Consider the following 22995-nt stretch of genomic DNA (forward strand, 5'->3'; position numbering starts at 1 on the left):
GCGGGGGGGTGAAGGGGAAAGTAGGAGCATGAATCATGTAACCATGTTAAAAATGATTATTAATAAATGTTTAAAAAAACTGATGAATCACTTGCTTTTAACATTGTTAAATCATTTGTTTCTTTTTTGTTTATCTAGTATCTTCATATTAACCTCTGTCCTTTGCTTTAGGTACCTCTCCTCTCCTTATTTCTCCTCTCCTCTCCATCTCCTCTCCTCTCTTTTCCTCTCTTGCCTTCTCCTCTCCTGTCTTTTCTTTCCTGTCTTCTCCTCTCCTCTCTTCTCTTCTCCTCACTGGTCCTCTCTTCCCCCTCCTCTCTTCCCCTTTCCTCTCCTTTCTTCCCTTCTTTTCCCTTCTCTTCTCCTCTTTTATCTTATCTTATCTTACCTCTCTCTCTTTCTGTCTGTCTCTCTCTCCCTCTCTCTCTTCTTCCTTCCTTCCCTCCTTCCTTTCTTCTTTGCTGTACTTCAGACCATTGGTTTTTATCCCTGTTGGGAGCATTCATTGTGAAAACTTCCTCTAACAAAGAGAATAAGTAATTCCTTTGCACTTTCTATTCTTAAAGAGTTATTGAGCAATTGCGTGACTGGCTCATTGTCACACACCTAGTACAAATCTGAGACAGAACCTGCACCAGGCTTTCCATACTCTAAGCTTTCTTGCCACTCTCCTGGATTCCTCTGCTGCTTTTTTTTTATATTAATAATTCAATCCCAGGGAAATGCAGAGTTTACATAAGCTAAGACACAATAAAGGAAGTGGATTTTTCTGCAATTTCTTAAAATATTTTTTTCCTTAAAGGATTCTTCCCAGGCTCTTTTCCCCTATACAAGGACTGCAGGGATGGCCTTATCTTTCTCCTTTCTTTCATACTTCTTTCCTCCTATAGCCCTGATGAGAAACAAAGTTGATGATTCAGCAGAATTTGCTTTCTCTCTTTAATTCTCTTCCCCTCTGAAAATTCCTGCAAACGTTTCCCTCTGTGTGAGGATCTCCCCAACCGAATGCACAGTCAGGGTCCTGGTCACTGAAGCTCTGTCCAGACAGACCACTCCTCTCATCTGTCTGTGAAGCCCAGAACTAAAGAAAGCCCAACAGCAGAGACAATGACAGCTGCCCTCCCAAATGCAGTGGAGTCTGAAGCTGTAAAAGAAGGAGAAGGAGACCAGAGGAGGCTTTCAGGAAGAGATGGGCAAAATAAAGAAGATGGATTGTGGATGGGTTAGAGTGAAGGGGGGAGGGAGAGAAGGAAAGCAAAACAGATAAAGTCCCGTTATAACAATGAACAAGAGGTACCGCTAAAAAGCCCAGCAGGGAGAAGATAGCTCTTAAAGAGAAACAGAGACAGAGAACACTTACCGCAGAGGAGACAGCTGGCCCAGCTGTGCCTGCCTCTCTTTTATTATGACGTGCTCTTGGGCAGTTTGCAGAGATAGGCCCATTTTTACTCTGAAGGTTACATATGATTCCCTTTTCTTTTCTTTTCTTTCTTTTTTTTTTCCCAACAGGAGAACCTGCTGTGTCCTTGTTCTCTATGTTTAAACCACTTTTCCTGACTGCACATTAGACTCAAATGATTTCTTGAGCCACATTTATAGCATGTCCTTGGCTGTCCCCTCAACTAGCAATAAGCCTTCTCCTGTGCCTAAATGAAAAGCTCCTGACAGGTGGTTAACTCTCTCTTTCCCTTCCTGCGGTTTCATCTCCTGTGTAATCACCATGCCAAAGCTGTCTGCTCCTTTTACTAGAATTCTTAATTCCCTGCAGTCTCTTTTTAACAAGGTCACAATCTCTCCAATGGCCGCTGTTTTCATTCCGTGGCCTGCCAAGAAGAATCATGGCCACCAACAGTCTTGGTCCTTGTACTGCTGGTATGATTTCCATACAAAAAGAATTCCAGTTTTCTTGATGATCTGCATCTGCCATCAAGCTCCTTACTTTCCTGAAGTTGATCCCTATAAAGATAAATGCCCCTTCCGGACACCCTAGAGCAGGGGTCGGCAACGTATGGCTCTCAAGCCATATGTGGCTCTTTTGAGGGCCAGATATGGCTCTTTCTGCAGGAGCCATAAAGTCAATTTTTTTTCAGGCGCTGTTACAGGAGCTCACTCTGTGAGCACTGTATAGCTCTCACGAAATTACATTTTAAAAAATGTGGCATTTATGGCTCTCACGGCCAAAAAGGTTGCCGACTCCTGCCCTAGAGGAAGGAAATCTCTATGGCATCACTTCTGCTAGCTAACTATTTTCTTCCTTTATGAAGAGTCCTTTTAAGGAATCTTCCCTGGAAGGGAAGTGATAACTATCTAAACTTCCTTATAAATAACCCCTCCTTCTGGATCCTATTAGATAGACAAATCAATAGTCTCTGCTCTCATTATTTTCCTCTTCTTCATCCCAATTCTTTTCTCTTTTTTTTTTTTTTTGCCTTATTTTCTTAGTCCTGACTTTTCTGTATTTTTTATCTTCTTATAAACTTCCATTTCCAGCTAGCATTCACCATCCCCCTGAATTGACCAGGGGAGAAAAACCCAGCATATCCAAACTCCCATAGTTCTGCTCCTATATTTTTGTTTCTTCTCTACATATTACAGAACCTGTGCTTCCACCATTTTGCCCCTGAACTTCTCCTGAGTCTTTTGATTTGCCTGCTCTATGCCAAAGCCATGCTAGTTTCTTCCCAGAATGCATGTGAAACACATTAGAAGTCAAAAGATCATAGGCTTAAGCAGGCGAGGAGCTTAGAGGTCATCTAAGTCCAAACCCCTAATTTTACAGATAAAGATACCAAGACCCAAGTAGTAGATGACTTGCCAGAGGTCAGATAGGTAGTAAAAGTCTTATGTGGGAGCTGATCCCAAATCTTCTGCTCCAGATCTAGGATTTAAAGTATTGTATTTAAGAGGCTTCCCCTTTCCCATGAGGACATTCTGGTTGCTGAAGGAGGTATAATAAGAAGATTTGTGCAAGGACAACTGATAAAAATCATCTTGAAAAGAAGCACAGACTTGTCAGATAAAGTGATAAGAAGAGTCACAGACTGTCATGACGATTGGAAAAAGAACTGGCTCTCAGATAAATGTCCTTAGAGGACCCATCAGAAGGCAGAGTCATGATGGAGGTAATAATGATGGTTATTGTGCATTGTGGTCCACCAACTCATTTGTATATGACTATTTTCAAAGTTTTGAAGGTTCTAACTGAAAAATTGTAAAGACTATGGAAAGATTATATAATGTCTGCTAGGGTTAATCTTGGCAAATCTCTGCAGTATCTTTGCCAAGAAAACCCCAAATGGGGTCATGAAGAGTGGGACAAAACTGAAATGACTGAGCAACAAAGGGTTATGCTTGAAGAAAGGAGATTTCAAATGATATTTATATTAGCTAATTATAATCATTTGAATGTCACTTTGAGATTTTCAAAGTGCTTTGCAAATATTATCTTATTTCATCTTTACAATAACCCTAGAAGGTAAGTGCTATGTATTATCCCCATTTTATAGATAAGGAAACCAAGGCAAAAAAAGTTAAATGACTTGCCCAAAGATCATACAGATATGAAGTTATCTGAGTCTAGATTTCAACTCATGTCTTCCTGACTCCAGGTCTAGCATTCTATTGACTAAGCCTCCCAGATCTTTTGAGTTTTACATCATAGAGATATCTCACTGTTTATGAGGAAGAATATATTTAAAGATACTAGTATAGCGGGAGTAGAAAGAAGATCAGAGGGGTAGGCTTTGACTGGATGAAGAGAGAAGCAAGAGAGAAAGCTGAGCACAAGAGAACATGAAGTCAGAGACAGAGACTGGTTTGGGAGGAATTGCTTATAAAAATCTGAGATCAACAAGCTAATAGGGACTAAGTCAACTACAAGTCTTCTGAAGCCTCTTTGGCTCTTTGACTTGGAAGCTCTTTGGAAGAGAGCTGAATTCAATTATTGTGTAGAGAGGAATCTGGGATTATTGTTCTCTAGTACCATCTACAGTCAGAGAGGAAAAACATCTCAGGGTGATGTTCAATGAGTCTGGTTTGAGGGGGAAGAAATGGGGAAAGACAGGTTTTGCATGTTTTTTGTAATGAAAAAAAGGCTTGGTTTTGGAGAGAGCTGATCAGCTAAAATTGAATCCCCTCCTATTAGAAGAGCTATTTGATAAAAAGGCTTCACAGCCCTATTACTATCTAGTGCTTGCAAGACTAAAAATACTCCAAGACTCAGGATGATCTGATAAGATTATTAGTTCTCTGCTTTGTCACTGGAAGAAGAGAACACATTTTCCAAATCCTGCCAAGAGTGGCTGTGTGCTAAAAGTGTTTGTCACTGAGAGTAGCAGAGAAGTAGCTTTGCTCAGCAAAAAAGCTAGGAAGAGTAGATAGTTTAAAAAAAATAAAAGCTGCTTTGACTATTAGAGAACTTGGTAGCTCAGTGTTCTCTAAAGAGCCCAAGGCTGTCAAGGTCTGCCATCAGTTTCATAAATTACTCTGGGTAGATGAATTTCCCCATTCCTGTAACTCCTTTCTATGTTTCTGTTAAATATGCTTATTCCCATAATAGATACTTTGTGCTTTGGTGGGAGAGAGTGAACTAGGTTAATGGGTAGACTAATATATTTGGATTATTCCTGTTCTTGCCTGCCATTAAGCAAATATTATGATTTCTCTTTCCTTTTTCTTCTGTTGAATAACAGTTATGGTTGTCTCTGGTTTTACACCCTGAGTAAATATGATTATCTTGCTTTAGCTTTGTAGTTGAGTAAATGGTTCACTTTTAAATCAATAGTGTAAGAGTCACTGATTTGATATAAAGGGAAACACACAATTATCACAAAATCAGGGGCACACACACACACACACACACACACACACACACACACACACACACCACTCACTCCTCTGGAAATACTACTCCAGCTTCCTGAAGTGAATGCATGTTGGAGGTTGACAAGTCAGTCTCAGCAAAGGGAGAGACAGAGACAGAGACAGAAAAAGAGACAGAGAGACCTTTTAAAGAGTTTGTGAGTCAGTGTCACACCCAGACAACATATTAAAAAGTTAGCTATAATTATTATTATTGTTTTATAGCACTAATTCCTTCACAGATGCAGCTTATTAGATACTGAATCCAACCCTGTGTAGTAGTTAGGTATATTATCATCCCTACTTGGCAAATGAGAAAATTAAGCATAGAAAACTCAAGTGATTTGCACAGGGCCACTCTGCTAATTAGTAATAGGTTTGGGACTCAGAATCATAACATTTCAGAATTGAGAGGGACCTCAGAGATTAGTGGATTTGACCTTACCTCAATGAATATTTCAATTTGGACCAGAAGTCCAAGACTGTTCTCTTTCTGTAGTTCCACAGATAGGCACTTAATATTTATAAACCCCTTTTCATGATGGTTTTTCCCAGTAAATAATTAATACCAGTGCTTTTAATCATTTGGCTGTCTAGATAGCTCATTGGACTAATTGCTGAGTTAATAACAAGGATTTGCATGCCAGGAAAATATGTACTAGACTCATCTAAAAGGCACCTTAGGGATCATCTATAGGAAACAAAATGCATGACCATTAATTATAGAGTAACCAAACAAGTTTTGGTGTGTGAATATAATGAAAATTATGATGCTACTTGAAAAAAAGATTAATTCAAAGAAACATGTGAAGACTTGTAGGAGTGAGAAAGAGTGAAGAAAAGTAGGAGCAAGAGAATACTCTAAAGGGTGGCTCCAATAATAGAAATGAAAAAAACTAATAAAAATCATCAGACATTAGTTTAAAGCAATGACCAATCCTGATTCCAAAGGACAGCAAGGGACCATACTTCTCTCTTCTATTCATTGATAGTAGACTATAGACTGAAAATCTCAATTTTACACAATTTCTTCTTCTTCTTCTTCTTCTTCTTCTTCTTCTTCTTCTTCTTCTTCTGCTGCTGCTGCTGCTGCTGCTGCTGCTGCTGCTGCTGCTGCTGCTGCTTCATTATTAACAATTTCTATATTTTCATTATCTATCCCATGTGCTAATTTAATTTAAGATTACTGTGTTGATCAGTAATGATTACTTCTTTTTCTTTATTATAAGGGAAAGGGTATTCAGAAGGGACTGGAGCATTGTTTTAAAGCAGTGATTCCCAAAGTGGGCACCACTGCCCCCTGGTGGGTGCTGCAGTGATCCAAGAAGGTGGTGATGGCCACAGGTGCATTTATCTTTCCTATTAAATGCTATTAAAATTTTTAAAAATTAATTTCCAGGGGGCTAAGCAATATTTTTTTCTGGAAAGGGGACAGTAGACCAAAAAAGTTTGGGAACCACTGTTTTAAAGCATAAAAAATTTTAAACAGGAGGAACAAGGAAAGAAACAACCTTTAAACTTTTAAGTCAAAATATTTTTGAAATTTGATTCCCTGACATTCTACCATAGTTGCTTATGTTATGGTTATTAATGTCAACTAATATGACATTCTAATCAGAAGTTTATATATCCTGCCTGCAAGAATCAAGATTTTAACTTCAAGCCCCAGGTGTCTCCCTGATTCCTACTCTGTAGAGTAATTACTTTTCCATATGTACATGTTATTTCCTCAATTAGATTGTAAACTCTCTGGGAGATAGGGACCATGAGTCAGAATCAATAGGTTCATAAACACTTATTGAGTGTCTACTATGTGCTAGATACTGTGCTAAGCTTTGGGAATACAAAGAAAGGCATAAATAAGATAATCCTGCCCTTAAGGAGTTTACAATCTAAAGGAGAGACAACACAAAAAGAAACCAGAAATCTGGAGAGATGGAGAGAAATGTTACCTAGCATGGAGGCATGATAAAGTCATGCAATTGGGATCACACCATGTTTCCTGACATCCCCACAATGCCAAATAAACAAGACCAATCAATAAATATGTAAGTCTGATGTTTCCATATGGATCCGGCTTTTCCTGTGAAAAATTCCAATGCCTAGGAGAGGAATGGAATCCGTGTGTGCTAATGAATAGGAAGGAGCTACTTAACAGAGCCAAAGGGAAATAACCCTCTTGGGAGAAGAGGAACCTCTTATCTAGTGTGAGATTTCAAGGAAGAGAGAGCATAACAATCTTCTTATGAATGAATCAATAATAGACTTATTAAGTGCTTTACAAGACTCAAAGCATTGTGCTAAGTGCTAAGGTTACAAGTAGAAAAGTAAGACACATAAAAGGTTTCAGTTACAAGTCAGATGAAAAGATCCCAGGGTCTTTAGGGCACAGAGGTAAAGCAGAAAGTAATACTTTCCTTTAATGTCATCTCCACTGATGGAATCATATCAGATTCTGTTGTTAAACTACTTGAGAGCCAAGGATTTTAGTGGTTAGAACTTTCTTTGCTTGATCTTTGAAATATCTGGCTATAGCATCTGCGGAAGTGGTTGCCAGGCTGCATTTCCACAAGGTTTGTGTCCCAAGATGATGGCTGTAGGCTCTGAGCTGGAAGCACTGCTGTTCTAAAGGCTCTTGGGTTAAGCATCCCAGGATGTTTCCATCAGGGTCTCAAAAGTAATAGTGGTCCTTAGGAAAGTCATAACTTCTTGAGGCCTATGTTTCCTCTTTTTTAAAAAATGAGGGGACTTGTAATGACCTATAATGTCCTTTGCAGCTCTAAATTTTTTATCTTATTATCCTTGGAAAAATTCCTATATGGGCATAAACTTGCCAATTGCATTCAACCCATATTTTAAAAGCCCTCTTCAGTAGGGTGACAATGACAGCTAACATTCATGTAACACTGAGATTTATATGTTTATAAGGTGATCTCTTTGGAACCTCAAAACAACTCTTTGAGATAGTTGCTATGATTATGCCCATGCTGCAGGGGAAGTAACTGAGGCAGAGCGATTCAGTGACTTGCCTAGAATCATATAACTAATACAAGTCTTTGTGCCAGGTGGCTGTGCTTCATGAATTCATAAGAAGTATTTGATTACTATTTCTGCAACATTCCTTTTCCTTCCCTTAAGCAGGGGAGAAGATGAGTCCCTCCAGTCTGCACCAAAAGATGCGGTCCAGTTCAGGATCCAAGACAGTCAACAAGATGCCAAATCAAGCCAAGTTCACAGAGCCACAGAATCCAATCATGAGGTAAGGACTGATAAAAGCTGGGATAGTGAATTATAGAATCAGAGAATGTGCCAAGAAGGGGATCAACCACAAGATAATAGTTGTGCCCAAACAACTTCTCCTTTCTGAGGGCCAGGTACCAGTCATACTCCATCTTTGCTCTGTTGCTTCAAAATTGCCACAATCCAGTGTACCTGCCACCATCTTTAAGGGAGCAATCATCACCCATGGAGGGCAGTTAATCAGGCTGTGGAGGTAGCAGGAAAAGAGAATGATCACTGGAAATAGGGAGACAGGAGGGAGATGGTACAGAACAGTAACAGCAACAGAGAGACCTTAAGATTCCTTTCCTGTTCCTCTGCCACATCAGCTAGTTTTATTTTACAAGCAGGCAAATGACTGACCAGTAAATTCATGGTTTGGCTCTGATTAGCAAATGAATGAGATCATTCAATTTAGTCTGTTCCACAGCCAGGATTGGCTAGGCTGTGGGGATAGAATTCTCCACAAGAGTAATCAGTCTGCCCTGTAGAACTGCCCTGAATTTTTGAAATACCTTTTTAATTAGTAAAATGCCCTGAACCAAATTATCTTGGAATGCTGCTGAACACTGCTTCCTCTTTTGCCTTGAAATTGGAGCAGGGCTAAACTACCAATGAAATGAACAGCCTCCCTGTTTTCAAAGGATGGTTCGTTCAGGAAGCAGATTTTCCTCATCCACTGCCAGGTTGCTTGGACCTATCCTAAACAGTCCTTGAAGGAGTAGGGAAGGGGTGGCTTAGGAGCTGCTGGGAATTATCTGGGCTCTCTGTGGCTTTCTCATTGGACTTTGCTGTGGCTTTCTTGGCTTGCTTCTTTGCATCCTCTGATTCCTTCTAAGCATCCAGCAGAGTGACTAGTCAACACTGCTTCTGGACTCCAGAAGGTACTGGCTCGCTGTGCCTGAGTTCTAAAGCCAACCCTGCAGTACAAAATGATTCACTGATCCTAATTGTCCTTTTGTCTGCTTTTGCTCAAATACATACATAGACCTGAATTTACCAGATCCCCAGATAATCTTGATAAGTGAAAACTGGTGTTCTGAGTTGCTGATTTCCCTGTTTTCCAAATTGCTGGAGGAAATCTGAAGGTAGATGCCCAGAGCTCACCTTCTTCTGCTGCTGCTAAGAACACAATTCCACCTAGCCTGGGATTGGTGGAGGGTTATTAAATCAGTCCTGATTGTTGTTCAGTCTGACTCTTCATGGATCCTGTGGACTATACTGTCCATGGGATTTTCTTGACAAAGAAGTGGTTTGTCATTTCCTTTTTTCAGTGGGTTAGGGCAAAAAGAGGTTAAGTGGCTTGCCCAGTTAGCATCTGAGGCAGAATTTGAACTCAAGTCATTCTGACTCCAGGCTCATTGGTCCATCTGAGCTGCCCAGGTGCCTCCATTACCTAACTGCCATTCCTGGCAAGTGGGAGGTGAATTGGGAGGCATTCCCTGGACCCTGTCAATCTTTCGAACAAGGAACCTTGACCTGGTTGTGAATCCTTTTGGCAGTCAGATGAAGTCTATGGATCCTTTCTCACAATAATTCTTTCCTACCTGTTAAAATGAGATCAGTTTCATTCTTTGTGTTATTATTTAGTGCTCACCCTTCCTATTTCCTATCAATTCTTTCCTTGAACAAAGTGCTCATAATATAGAAGTATGAGGCTTCCATACAATATAGAAGGTTCTCTGACTTCTTTCTTCTGAACCACACTTTCCCATATATTTCTCCCATCCTCAGCTTTTTGTTGTTTTTGCATTGAAGTCACCAGCTCTCAGGGAGTATGTTGATTTGATTTTGAGGGTCTTATTGAATTCTTAGAATTTCTTTTTTTTTAATCTCCTACCTTCTCTCTGAGAATGAATGCCATGTATTGGTTCTAAGACAGAAGAGCAGTAAAGGATAAGCAATCTTAAATTATTTTTTCAGGCTTATCCATCTAGAAAGTGTTGAAGGTTAGATTTTTGAACCCAGAATTTCCCATCTCCAGGCCTGGCTCTATCCCCTCTTTGTAAAATTTCTCCACCACTTTATCATCATAAATAATCTCAAATTATTTTCATGGCGATGCTTTTGCATATATTTATCATCAGCATATGTGTCTATAAATATACCATGAAATAATAATTCTTTGACTTTTGAATATATGATAAAACCCAGTTTGTCAACTCATTTCTTTGTCTCTACAATAGTAGAGTGAGACATCTTCCTGTTTGAGCGTGACTTCCTCCTACTTCTAGTTTTGTCCATAGCAATTGTGTCAAAATTGATACAATTCAGTTTCTCCAGCAATAGTACTCACTTGTCCATCATCAGACAAGGATTTCACCTTTAAAATACCAACAGCCAAGTTTTTTAAAGGGCCAAAAACTGTGATTCTTAGAGGTTTTTGCCCCTTTCCTTACCACTTGGCCATCATCACTACAGAAAAAAGAATAGGGCTACACAGGAAAGAGGGTCATTTTAAAATTTGCATTTGTTTTATAGATTGCCATGGTCCAAAACATTTTACCATCAGATGACTGGTCAACTAGTCAGGTGCTCTCCTTGATTAGCCAGGTTGGTTCTCAGAAAATAGACTTGACCCATTCCTGAAATCATATGCAAACCCTTTCCAGCTTGGAAAAACCTGAAAATTTTAACTCCACTGGCATAGCCATCAAGAACCCTGGGAACCTCTGTACCATACTGAAACAACAAAATAAAACTTTTTTAAATTCAATTTTTAATACCATTTAAAGAATGAAATTTAAAATACCATGCAAATGACTCTAATCAAGGATTTCTCGCATTAACCAGGATGTCCTAAATCTTTTTCACAGTGTGGTTTTTTTAGTTCTGTTATTAAACTTAATTTGCTGTTTGCTGAACTGAAAAATAAATGCTGAATTGCTCATGAACTCTTTTTTCAGTCCAGTGGTCCAGGGGCTGCAAGAGTAATAGTCACTAGGTTTCTGTTTGAACAGGTGCACAAAGGTGTGAGCTGCCAAACTGGTCTGGAAACGCCAGCAGTAAAATTCCATTTCCATGGCAGCTTTACTCAGTGAGGGGCAGGTTTGCTGGGCCCTTGAGTTAGCACTCCAGAGAAAGACAATGGATTTCTTCAAGGCTAAGACATCCAAGTAAAGACTCAGACAAAAAGTTTGAGGGTAAATAAATCATATATAGTTTCATGAATTCTCAGAACTTCCAGCTAGGGAAGAAGAATGAGAGCACAGCTGTTATAAGGGAAAGTGTGTTGGGTTTGGACATGGAGGACCAAGGTTCAAATCTTAGTTCTGGCACTTTTTGTGTCACTGAAAATCCTGTTAAGTGTTACCCTCATTTTACAGATGAGGCAACTAAGGCTCAAAGAATTCAAGTTACTCTTCCCAGAATTACAGAGCTAGTCAATGATAGCATTGTGTATAAATCCAGCTCTTCTGACTCCAAGTACCATGTTCTTTCTGCTATAGAAAATAACCATCCTATACCTTATTGCAATATCGTTCTCAAGACATCTCTTTCCATGTGTTACTCTATGCAGAATGCCCCTGCCAGAGATTTATTCTCTGAGGTTAAGTGAGGCCCTTTCCAAAATTTACTTTAAAGTAAAGATACTTAGGTGAGTAGTGGGGAACAGTAGAGGAAAGGAAACATGATATGTTTGGCACTAACACTTTAGTGTGAATTATTTTATCAGATCCCTTATTTTTGTGCTAGGATGGTTCAGAATGAGGACACAAAGCTTAAGTGAGTGGAGGGGCAGCTGGGTAGCTCAGTGGATTGAGAGCCAGGGCTGGAGACAGGAGGTCCTAGGTTCAAATCCGGCCTCAGCCACTTCCCAGCTGTGTGACCCTGGGCAAGTCACTTGACCCCCATTGCCCACCCTTACCAATCTTCCACCTATAAGTCAATACACAGAAGTTAAAGTTAAAATAAAAAAAAAATTTAAAAAAAAATTAAGTGAGTGGAAAGGGGATATGAGGAGCCATGGGGAAATACTCTGAAAGTGTAGAAAAGGGACAAGAAAGAAGGGAATAAGAAAAATGATATGGAATGCAATGTTGAAAAGAAATCATTCTTTTTTTCATAGTTTTTCTTTGGCCTTATCCTGGATCCCGGGGGGATGAGCAGGGTTATTCAGTTAAAATTTCATGGTCCCTGGAGGGTAAGATGTTATAGATTAAAATGGAATGATAGTACAGAGCTATAAATGATCAAGAAGACATAAGGGAAACAAGATCATTCTGTTCATATGGAAATAAACTAAAATTGAATAGATAAACAGAGTATTGCAATTCAATTCAGTAAATACTTATTAAGTGCCTTGTGTGTGCACAAGATATTATGCTAAGCGTTGTGAAATGAATGAGGGGAGACAGCATAAAGGACTATATCAGCCATCAGAAGACCTGTGTTTGAATCCCAAACATGCCATTTAATATCTGTGTGCCTTTGGTGAAATTATTTAAACTATGTGGGCCTTTGTTCATTCATATATAAAATGAGGGTGTTGGACTCAATTACTTCTAAGTTCTTACAGGACTAAATCATTATCTTATGCTAACATCCCTGACCTCAAGGAGTTTATAATCAATAAGAAGGGACAATACATCCAAAAAAGATATAAATCATGTCCTACATTGTGTGTGTATGTATGTGTGTAAATGATTATTTCCTAAAATAGAAAAATAAAACAAAGCTTTCTGTATTTAATCAAAAGACTTTTTAGGAAAATGATATATCTAATATGTTTCAAAGAGAAAAGGAATAATGCCCTGATAACTAGAAGACTACTTACTCTTCACTGGATTAACAGCTTAGCTAAGATAAACTCATTCTTAAGATTCTTATTTTTATTTTTTATTGCAAAAATTCATCTGGACAAAAGCTTAATGAGAGCAGCCTAGATGTAAGAGCTGATGGAGCAAAGGACCTTTGGCCTCTGGGGCTCCCCTTTGAGTCCACCTTGAAGCATGTAGCTCAGTAACTCTGACTGCATCTTTGAAGAGTTAACAAACATTATTCATTTTTCAGGCCAGAGTGGCTGTGATGTAAATTTGGTTGGTTTGAACTCTAGACTGCTGAGAGGCTTCGGGCTGAGATAGCAAAAGCCCCCCTGGTATTAGCCTGGTGCTTCAAAAGAACAGCATCTTCAGGTCACAGTCAGGGCAACACTATCTAGGTTTCTATTTGGCAGAACTCCAGACTTTAACAAACAGCATATGTAAGGCTCCTTAGAAACCTAACTAGAGTTCAGTATGAAACAGAATGAAACAGAGATGAAACCCAATTTTCCTTCTGATGGAGAATCTGAAAAGTAATGATCCAAGTTTTACCCCTGAATGCAAGTTCCATGATGCTTCTTCACCAAAAATATCATTTTCTTTTAAAATAACTCACTGATTCCTGTCATCTTCCAATAATAGTAAAATATATATTTTCTTAGAAATGTATGACCCAGGTGGGTTGAGCCAAGATGAGTGAGAAGGTACAGGGACCTATCTAATTCCTACCAAATTACCCTCCAAAAAGCTCAATAATGCCTCAAACTGAATTCTAGAGCAGCATAGCCCACAAAAAGAAAAGGTGCAGTAATTTTCCAGGCCAAAACAGCTTAGTGCACCAGGGTGGAAGTGGAGCACAGCATGCCAGGGCAGGCACAACCAAGGCAGCAGGCTTTGGGCATAGCTGAAGCAGCAGCCAAGGCTTCCAGAACTCTCAACCATAGATGGGGGAAAGGGGGATGGACAAGTGCACAGAAGGAGATCACAGGGTTCCTTTTCCTGGCTCTGAATGCAAAACTCTTGTCTCATTGCCCATTGGCAAAACCAAGTAGCATCCCTATGATGCAGTCACAGGGTGAGGAGAAGCCCCAGCATACACTAGAGTCTCAGGGGAAAAGGGAATTCTGGTCACAATTCCAAGGGGAAAAAGAGTATTTGCGGTTACTCTCAGACCAGAGCAGAGACTAGAAGAATATGAAACAAATCTCTCCTTACATCATACCACCATGGAAGAACTGAAAGCAGATAAATCTCTAGTGCCAGTTCTGAAGGCAGCTGCACAAATAACCTGAAGCTTGGAACACTGCTCCCTTCACCACAGTTATAGAGCCCAACTTTAACAAATTTTTATACTAAAAGAAAAAAGAGGTAAGAAAATGAGTAAACACAGAAAAGAAACTCAGCATAGAAAGTTATTTTAGTTATAGAGTACACTCAAATTCAGAAGACAATAGTCAATACTTCTATATCCAAAGCCTCCAATAAAAATATGAAATGCTCTCAAACCCTAAAAGAACTTAAGGAGGAACTCAGAAAGGTTTTAAAAATCAAATAAAATAAATAGAAGAAAAATCAGGAAAACAAATGAGAGTGATACAGAAAAATCATAAAAACCAAATCAATAATTTGTTAAAGGAGGCACAAAAAAATACCAAAACAATTAAAACCTTAAAAAACAGAATAGGCCAATTGGTAAAAGAGACACAAAAAACAAACAAAGAAAAAAAAAAAACAAAGAAAAGAACTTTTTAAAAAGCAGAATTGGCAAAATGGAAAAGGGAGTACAAAAGAAAATCATGGCTTAAAAATCAGAATTGGGCAAGTGGAACCTAATAACACCTTAAGACATAAAGAAACAAAGTCAAAAGAATGAAAAAAATGGGGAAAATGTGAACTATCTCATGAGAGAAAACAACTAACCTGGAAAATAAATCCAGGAAAGATAATTTAAGAATTATTGGATTACATGAAAATCGTGATAAAAAAAAGAGCTTGGAAATTATCTTTAAAGAAATCAAGAAAAAAAGCCTTGATAGTCTATAATCAGAGGTCAAAATAGAAATTGAAAGAATCCATTGATCATCTCCTGAAAGAGATCCCAAAAGGAAGACTCCCAGGAATATTATAGCAAAATTCTAAAACTCCCAAGTCAAGGAGAAAATATTGTAAGCAGCCAAAAAGAAATAATTCAAATATTGTAGAGCCACAGTGAGGATAACACAAGACTTAGCAACTTCTACCATAAAGAATAGGAGGGCTTGGAATATGATATTCTGGAAGGCTAAGGAGCTAGAACTTCAACTAAAAATTCCTTGGTTCTTAATAGTCCTTCAGGGGAAAAAATGGTTATTCAACAAAATAGAGAACTTTCAAACATTCCTGATGAAAAGACCAGAGCTGAATGGAAAACTTGACCCTCAAATACAAGATTCAAGAGAATCATACATATGTAAACAAGAAAGAGAACTCAAAAGACATTACAAAGGTTCAGCTAGGTGGCTCTGTGGATTGAGAGCCAGGCCCAGAGATGGGAATTTCTGGGTTCAAATCTGACCTCAGACACTTTCTAACTGTGTGACCCTGGGCAAGTCACTTAACCCCCATTGCCTATACCTTATCACTCTTCTGCTTTGGAACCAATACACAGTATGGATTCCAAGACAGAAGGTAAGGGTTTAAAAAAAGACATTCCATAAAGTTAAAGTGTGTACTTCCTTACATTAGAAGATCCTTATAAAACCAAAGAACTTTCTCATTATTAAGAAAGTTAAAAGTATATACAAACCAGACATAAAGGGAAGGTATGAATTGAATATGATGGGATGATATAAAAAATTAAATTAAATTAAGGCATGAGAAAGAGGAATGCATTGGGAGGAGGGGAAAGGGAAAAATAGATTTTGATAAATTATTGCACATAAAAGTGACATGAAAAAGCATTCATGGTGAGTTGGGGAGGTGAAGAGGAGAGCATGTCAATCTTACTCTCATCAGAATTGGCTCAATGGGGGAAGACTATAAAAAGTCACTTGGGTGTAGAAAACTATCTTAACCTACAGTAGGACGGGAAGGGGATAAGAAGAGAGGGGGCTGATAGGAAAGTGGGCAAATTGGGAGAGGTGGAGGTAAGAAACTAAACAGGGAAAAATAGAATGGAGAGTAATACACAATACCAGAATGGTGCAAATAATTTTTACAAGTCTCTCAAATAAAAGCCTCATTTCTTAAATATATACAGAAATGAGTTGAATATGGAAGAATACAAGCCATTCCCCAATTGATAAGTGGTCAAAAGATATATAAAGGCAGTTCTCAAATTAATTAAAGCTGCCTTTAGTCATGCAAAAAAAATGCTCTAAAACACTTTTAATTGGATGAATTCAAATTAAAACTGCTTTGAGGTACCACCCCATACCTATCAGATTGACTATTATGACAAAAAAGGAAAATGACAAAACTTGGAAGGGATATAGGAAAGCTAGGACATGAATGTATTTTTGGTGGACTTGTGAATGGATTCCATCATTCAAAAGAGCAACTTAGACCTATGCCCAAAGGATATAAAACAGTACATTCTCTGACTCAGCAACACCATTACTAGACTTGTTTCCCAAAGAGATAAAAAAAAAAGGGAAGGACCTATATGTACAAAAATATTTAAAGCAGCTTTTTTAGGGGGACAAAGATTTGGAAAGTGAAGGGATACCTATTAACTGGGGAATGGCTAAGTAAGTTATAGCATATGATTATAATGGAATACTATTATGCTGTAAGAAATGACAAGCAGGAGAAGCTCAGAAAAACCTGGAAAAATGTACATGAACTGAAGGAGAGTGAAATAAGGTATACAGTGATAGGAATACTCTACAATGAGCTACTGGGAATAATAGTTATTCTCAACTATCCACTGATCCAAAACTATGCCAAAGGGACCATGATAAAAAATTCCATTTGCTTCCAAAGAAAAAAACCAAAGCAAACTTTTTTTTTCACTTTATTAATTTTTTTCCTTTCATAAAAAGATCAATATGGGAAAATGTTTTATATGATTGCACAAGAAAAATCTATATAAGATTATTTACCATCTTAAGGGGATTGGGGTGTTGGGAGGGAGGGAGGAAGGGAAAGAATTTGAGACTCAATATTCTTTAAAAGGTGTTAGATACTGTTTTTATGTGTACTTGGGAAAAATTCAATTAAATTTTAAAAAGACACTAATAAAAATTACTTTTAAATGGAAAACAATTTCTGGCCCAGCACTCTAAATTCTAAGTTTATACAGACTAGGTTCAATTTGGATGATTTCTACAAAAATCAGAACTCTTTGGTTCTTTTTGCTCCAACCAAAGTTTCCAGTATAACTTCATTGTAACAAATTAATCAACTTGTAACAAAATTACTGAATATAATAATTGCTGAACCATTTATTACCAAGTTAGTACTGAAACGATCCTATAGATCTGGGGAATGCTATAACTGTAGTCTACCTAGATTTTAGCAAAGCCTTTGATAAAGTACTTCATAATATTCTTGTGGAAAAAATGGAAAAATCTAAGACAATGAGATGATTAGATGGATTCAGAGCTGGTTTAACTGTTAGACTCTAAAATTAGTCATTAATCATCCAGTATCAACTCAGCAGAAAGTCTCCCATGGAATACCCTATATTAATTAGCTTTTTATAAATAATAAGCAATATTGTTTCATGAAGCAGAGTTGAAAGTAAAACCAGTTTAAAGAAAACTTGACAAGGCATGATACTAAGCAAAGTCATCCCAAGGACATTCAAAGATAAAAACGAAAGAACTATGAAGAAAAATGAAAAAATATATATAAGAAGAATTTCAACAAACTATTTGTTCCATCAAAGACAATAGAGCAACTATACCTGGACACTAACATTGCAACACCTAAGATGTTTAACAAAAAATAGAAATGGTCATGCAGAGAATAAATACAGGAAAAGCAACTGGATTGGCCTAAATATGTGAATGAAGAATAAATGAATGAATTGAGCACTCTGTTAGGTGCTAAGATACATATGGAAGAGAAAAGATAGTCTTCTCCCTCAGGAGGAAATATACAGAACAAGAGGAAATGGCATCTAAGAAAGGGGAGTTTGGGTCCAGAAAATTCTTAGGAAGATGAGGGTAGCAATAAATCTGTTGGCACATCCCTTTGAGGAACAATGATAGAAATGATTGAATCATGGCTAATTGTTCCAGAAATAGAAGGCAATGAGGACCAAAAGGTATTTATTCACAAGCAAGATGGTGGATAAAGATCAGGTTACATAAAAGAGAGTGAAATGAAGCATAGTTGGGGCTTTCCTGGAGTAGTGGTCAGTAAAGGCAGTCATTAATCAGTGCAGAATCACAAATCAGTACAGTGGGGGCCTTCAGTTGAAGTTCCTCCTGTGTATGCTCACTAGTATGGGTGTTAGGGTGGTTAGCAAGGCTGTGAAGGAGGTCAGAGAGTAGAGAACATATAGAAAAGAGACTACTAAAAGCAATATATTTGTAAACATTGAGAGACTGGTTTTCAAGGTATCTAAAATTGGGAGAGATATCAAAAATTCAGAAGAAATTTCAGACATATGAAAAAACACTTGTGACAGAACATCAATAAATCCTAGCTTAATCTCTCATTTATACAAAATCTTCATTAGGGTTAGCTATACATGAACTAAGGGTATTGGCCATGAGGACATTAATAGAGATCAAATAAGATTTTGTAAGCAAAATTTAACAATGGGCTACATCTTTGCTATCTTACAATTAAGTGAAAAATGCAGAATAAAAATCCCTTTGTACTTATGGAAAAGTATTTGCTAAGGTAAAATAAAATGCTGCCTTGCAGGCTTTTTTATGGCAAAATGTCTCCTATCCATAAAACAACATCATTGAGGACTCTTTGAGAGGTAGAACGAAAGAAATAACATTGTTTAATGTTCCTCTGATAATAAACATCAGATGAGGCATAAAACAGAAGGGATGCATATTTGGCAAAAGTATCCATCACTATGATAGAGGAGGTCTAGCATAGAATTCAGTTTGAAGAAGAATTCCCTAAAGTTCTGAGGTCTTCCAGGTGCTCCTATTTTTGGATGACACTGTGCTGATTGCATTACACCCCAGAAGTACAGATCATCTTGGAAGAGATCTGAAATCACTCAAAGGAGTTTGATTTGTTCATCCTTGCAGGAAAGACCAAATGGAGAAAACATTGTCTAATACCCAGCTTCCAGAGCTGAAAAGGAGGGCAGGTTTTCAGAAAATTGCAAAACTCTTTTTCTGATCTGGAGTTTCTCATGAAAATAAAGACTCCATCTTTTCAACACCATGTCTAGTATGGTCATATGGCATAGAGATATGAAACACTACTGCCTCTAAAAAACTGAGGAGTATCATGTAAAAGGCAATAGGAGGGGGATATCAATGTGTCTCAGTGGAAGTGTCAGGCTTACAGATGGAAAGTCCTGGATTCAAATTTGACCTCAGACATTTCCTGGCTGTGTGACCTTGGACAAGTCACTTAACATTCATTGCCTAGCCCTTACCACTCTTATGCGTTGGAAAACAGTAGACAGTATTGATTCTGAAATCCAAGGTAACTGGTTTTTTTTAAGGTGATGGAAAGGTGTATAGCAGATGTGAGAGGACTGTAAGAAAATGAACAAGGAAGACCTAAAAAGAAAAAAAATTTAAAGAGTTTTATGACAGGAAAAAAAATTGGCTGTTCATTTTACAAAAGTGAGGATAACAGGTAGACAACAAGAGTATTCCAGTGGTGCTCTTGGGATGCTAGGGAAAAAAGCATAAAAGTTTTACAAAACATTGAGTGAATACATATATTGAAGTTTTAGAATATGGTAACAAGAGCCATGCATGATGGGCAAGTACTGACGGGTTGCAATCTGACTCAATGGAGGAAAATACTTAAATTGCTGAAATCACTGAACCATTTGAGAGAAAATCAGTGATTTGGGAAAAGGTATAATTGGCATGCATATCAAATTTTCAGATGGCCTAAATCATTACAAACTGCAAAACAGATTGAGCCAGAGCCATGGGACAAATCACACCAAGATCGTAGCCATTCTTCAGTCTTGGCAATGACATGAGACAAAGTCAAGACCTGAAAACTTCTACTCAACTGCCTTCATATGTGCAGTTCCTCTCATCTACTGATTCTCTGCCTAGACAATTCCTTAATGATTAGGTTAACCTTCCCTCCTTTTTATTCCCCTTATCCCAGTGATTCTGAATCCCCAGATGTTTGAGAGTAAACCACTCCCCTGTTCCACCACTCCTTTGTGTCCTTTCCATCCTTTCCAATTCTACCCCTCTAGTGTCCTACTCTAGATCTGCCTGTCCTCGAATTGTGCCTCTGAAACTCTTGTTCCATGATTAACACATTCTCCATTTTAGACGTCTTTCAGGTTTTGAGGATGGAGGGAAACATGCACTTGTTTGTAGGCAACAAGAAGGCAGCCAGTTGATAGGGAAAGTTGAGAGTGGGAAATGGCAGAAGGAGCAATTTACTGGAGAAAAAGGGATGGAATGGGACCAAGAGTGCTTGTAGTCAATGACAAATTACAATGAAACATATTATAAACTTCTAGATCAAATCTAGCAACTAATGAACTCAGTGAATACTGAAACAACTTCTTTTTCTTCTTTTTTTCTTTCTTTTTGGTGTTTTTTTAGACATGGCTAATGTGGGAATTATTTTTTTATGATGACAATTTGTAATGGGCTTCCTTTCCAATGAGTGAGGATGGGAGAAAATTTTGAATTGAAGATAAAATAAAATTGATTTTAAAATATTTTAGAAGTGTTTCCTTTGGCAAGTAGAAGGGAAATATCCTCATAGTCAGAGAGTTGAGGGAGAAGTTAGTGTTAGAAAGCATCTGAATAATGTGAGATGAGGAGTATAGGAGAATAGGGTAAAGTCTTTAATTTGAAAAAGATATACTCAGTTCATTTAGTATTTTTAGTGAAAACAAAAAATGTTCATCATGACAGTATTCTCTAAATGTTTCCCTTTAAAAACTTGCTTTGGCACCTACCTCATGAAATGCCTTGTTATCTATGGTCTTTCTATTATATATTCTGAATTGGATGTCCTTTTGGCATTTAAAATTCAACAAGTCAAAAATAGAATTTATCATTTCCTCCCATAAACCCATCCTTCTTCTAAGCCTAATTATGGTTCATTGAAGAACCACATTTTTTTTAACTCTTACCTTCTGTGAAGAGTGGTAAGGGCTAGGCAATTGAGGTTAAATTACTTGCCCAGGGTCACACAGTTAGGAAATATCTGAGGTCAGAAGGGAACCTAGGTCCTCCTCATGTCAGGTCTGGCCCTTCATCCACTGTGCTACTTAGCTGGCCCTATAATTCTTTTAATAGCACAAGGGTTTAGGGGAAATGAAATGGTCTATGATTTGTCCTTCATTTCTAAAAGTTTCACTAACTATGTTATTTTTCCTAAGGGGGATCCCAACCTCTCCATCTTTCATTCTTCCTAATCCCACATACACAACAAATTGTCAAATATTGTCATTTCTTTCTCTGCCACAATCAGTGCTGGGGATACAAAAAGTAGGAAAAGTCCTTACAATTCCTACCATCAAGAATCTTACAATCTAATGGGAATTAGAAAGAGCGGCACTGTCAGACTCGTGCTATAGGAAGAAAATGGTACCTGAATGTGAGGTGAATTGGAGTTGAGAGAGACTTGAAGCACGCTGATTCACCAGCAGACTATTACAATAATCTGGGTACAAGGTGATGAGAGTCTGCACTAAAATGATGGCAACGTCAGAAGAGAGAAGAACACATAATTGGGAAATGTTACATAGATGGAATTAACAGACTGTGGCAGTGGATTAGATTTGGGTGGTGAGAGATAGTGAGCAGGGAAGGATGATTCCTAGGTTTTGAACCTGAGGGAAAGAGAGAGAGTGGTATTGCCTTTGTACGGTAATAGGAAAGATTTAGGGAGAAAGATAACAAATCTTGGTTTGGATATATTTATGTAGATGTTTACTGGCCATCCAGTTTGAGATGTCTGAAAAGCAGTTTGAGGGACTAGATTGAAGATCAGCAGAAAGAAGATAAGAGCAGGTTTGGTGGATCAGAGAATAATTATGATAACGAAATCCATGGGAGCTGATGAGATCATCAACTGAAGTAGTATAGAGGGAAAAGAGAAGAGATCCCTGTACAGAATACTTAGGGACACCTACAGCTACAGGGTTAACTCAACAAAGGAGGCAGAGAAGGAGCAGTCAGATAGTTTGGACAAAGGTGGGGGAAGGGGCAGGAATAGAGTCCTGAAAACCAGAGAGAAGAGAACGTCAAGAAGAGAGTAATTGATAGTGCCAAAGGCTGTAGAGAGGTCAAAGAGAATAAGGACTGAGAAAAGATCATTGGATTTAGCAACTAAGGGATCACTGCTAACTTTGGGGAGAACTATTTCAGTGGAATGTTAAGGTCAAAGACAGATTGTAGGGGTTAAGAAGAAATTGGGAGAAATAAAAATGGCAGCATCTATTGTAGCCAGCCTTTTTGAAGAATTGAGCTATATAAAAGGCAGATGAGATACAGAATGACAGTTTTCAAAGATGGAAGGATCAAGTGAGGGTTTTTATTTTTCAGAATAAAGTAGTTATGGGCATGTTTGTAGGCAGTAGAGAATGAGCCAGGGAGATGGAGAGATGGAAAATAAGTAGATAGAATGGGAAAGACAGATGGGGCAATCTTTTGGAGGAGTCTGGAATGGGATCACTGGAACAAGTAGAGGATTCTTGGTAAGAAGTCAGGCCATATAATATTTCATCTATTTGTCCCTAATGTATGGAATCAATTCCCTCTTCATCTTTACCTCTTGGAATCCCTTCCCCCTAACCCCCCAAGAATCAGTTCAAACTCCACCTGATTCATAAGTCTTTTTGTGGTGTTTTCATCTGTGATTAGCTTTTCCCTGAGTGGATTATCTCTGTATCTGCTCTATATACACATTGTGAATACCTATGTGAAAATTTTCACCATTAGAATGTAAGTTCCTTTAAGGTAGGAATTATTTC

This window comes from Gracilinanus agilis, chromosome 2 (genome assembly GCF_016433145.1).
Source record: "Gracilinanus agilis isolate LMUSP501 chromosome 2, AgileGrace, whole genome shotgun sequence".
Lineage (NCBI taxonomy): Eukaryota > Metazoa > Chordata > Mammalia > Didelphimorphia > Didelphidae > Gracilinanus > Gracilinanus agilis.